The sequence below is a fragment of the Microtus oregoni genome, unplaced genomic scaffold (assembly GCF_018167655.1).
Source record: "Microtus oregoni isolate MIOR12 unplaced genomic scaffold, Mior012 000010F_ref0000083, whole genome shotgun sequence".
Taxonomy (NCBI): Eukaryota; Metazoa; Chordata; class Mammalia; order Rodentia; family Cricetidae; genus Microtus; species Microtus oregoni.
In genome coordinates, this window is record NW_024543069.1 from 16,183,820 (window position 1) to 16,186,197 (window position 2,378).

The window sequence follows — 2,378 nt, forward strand, 5'->3', positions numbered from 1 at the left end:
GCCATTCTGCCTGGTAAAATGGAAGGTCACCGCAGTTTTCACTTAATTTGCTGATGGCGGAGGAAGGATGCTAAACACATTTTGACATATTAGTGGACTCTTGTATATTCTCTTTGGAGAACTGTCCATCCAGCTCATTAGGTCTTTTGCTGATTGGATAATTCAGGGCCGTTTTAGAGTTTAATCTTGTGGTGCTCCAATGTTCAATGCATATATGTTTATAGCTACTGTATCTTTTTGATGATTTTTTTCCACTTATTAATATGTTGCGACAGTCTTTATCTCTGCAGACTTATTTTGGATCTAAGTTTGCTTTATCAGATAGCAGAGTAGTTATTCCAGTTTGCTTCTCACTTCCATTTCCTTGACAGACTGACATTTATCATCTGATCCTTTGTCTATGGACATTTTATACCAGTGAGGTGTGCTTTTCCTTCTTCTTTTTCTTTTTTCTGTTTGTTTGTTTTTCAAGGCAGGATTTCACTGTAGCTTTGGAGCCTGTCCTGGAACAATCTCCTGTAAACCAGGCTGGCCTCGAACTCACAGAGATCTGCCTGCCTTTGCTTCCTGAGTGCTGGGATTAAAGGTGTGAACCACCACTGCCTGGTTGAGGTGTGTTTCTTGGAGACTTCAAATATCTAGATTTTGTAATTTAGCGCAATCAGTTGCTGCATCTAAAGAGATGCAGATGATTCATGAGTTCAGGCCACTTACATTTTAGGTTATTGTTGAGAGAGATGTACAAATTCTTGAGGTTTTGAGGATTTTTTTTCTGGTTGTTTGGATTATTGCTTGATCTTTACTTTCTCCTCAATTCATATAAGGGGTTTACTGGTTTGTTGCATTATAAACATGACAGATTTCTTCCAGTTCTCAATTGTTCATTTATTTCTCTCACAAAATGTGTTCCTTCTTGTGCTGTAGTAATTGAAACGCCTTTTCCCTCCCCTACATTTTATTCCTGAGAGAATCTTCTGCAGGACTGGCTAGGCTGGAATTCATGGACTCCCTTAGTTTGTGCTTAATTCGAAATAAGTTTACTTTCTGTCAATTTAAATAAGATTTATTTTTATTATTTTTAAATTGTATGCGTGTGTGTGCATGTGTGAGTGTGTGTGTGTGTGTGTGTGTGTGTGTGTGTGTGTGTTCAGGTGCCTTCAGGAGACAGCAGTGATGCATCCTCTCAGAGACTGAACTATAGGCAGCTGTGAGCTGCCTGATGCGGATGCTGGGGATCAAACTCTGGTACTCTGCATGAACACTGTGTGCTTTTACTTGTTAGTTCATCTCTCCAATCCTTCTCTACAAAGTTTAAAAGATAGATTTGGTTAACATAGCAATGCCAGTTGTCTAGTGTTTACTTGAAGGATTTGCTATATACCTTACATGGCTTCCTGGTGTTTAGGGTTGCTGACAAGAAATCTTATACTAATTTTATGTGCCTATATTTTTAACTACATAGGTGTCTTACCTCATATCTTTTAATAGAGCTTATTTTCTTTTTGTTCTTGTTATTTTGATTATGTAGCATGCCATACAGAGGTTCTCTTGTCATACTTTTGGGTCCTAAATGCCTCTGGGTTTGGATGCCCATTTCTTTCTCTATCATTGACTTTTTTGCTATAATTTTGTTGAATGAACTTTTTATACATTCAGTTCATGTAATTATATGATCTGATTCTGGGATTTATGAATCGTCCTTCACAGTGGCCATGCTAGACTTCTGTGTGTTTTTCCAGTTTTAGTAGATATGCTGCCAAAGTGAACACAATAGCACCGCCTCTTGTACCAAAAGAAAGCATAGGTAATTAAAATGTGGACACTTTCACAATCCTCTTTTCATCTAACTAAAACAAATTACTTTGTCCTTGCATATGGGTTTATCTGTGTTCTTTGGGTAAGGGCAACTTGATTATTTCTTTTGAATGTTGTATTTTCCTTTCTGTAACATGTTTTCATTTGAAATTATAAATATTTACATTTATGGATAATCTGAATATTCTGGATAGATTACTCCATAATATCTTAACTTAAAAAAAACATCATAGTCTACCTTTGAAATATCTATAGTTTTCGTATTCATGAAAATGAATAAATAAATAATACTTATAAAACTCAGTGATCATTCTTCAGGCTTTCATTTCTGCTTTTATCTTTTTAAAGCATGATTTCACTTTTGTTTAATGTATTGGAAAAAATATTCCCAAGGTTACTTGATTAGAATATCCTTTCATTACATATATTATTTGACATAGGCAGATGCTTTTTTCAGTGTTGAATTGGAGACATAGAGATGTGACAATTTGGTTTAAATGGCATAAACATGCTTGTGGTCCCATATTCTATATAGTGCTTAAAGTAGAGAGTCAAACATTTTT

The 2,378-nt window shown here is 35.5% G+C and overlaps 1 non-coding gene across 1 annotated transcript; it reads right to left on the reverse strand.

Moving 5' to 3' along the window:
• Positions 1-1,663: 1,663 nt before the first annotated feature.
• Positions 1,664-1,769, reverse strand: LOC121453083. Its single transcript, XR_005974958.1, has one exon. It is a non-coding gene; the product is annotated as a U6 spliceosomal RNA (small nuclear RNA).
• Positions 1,770-2,378: the final 609 nt, after the last annotated feature.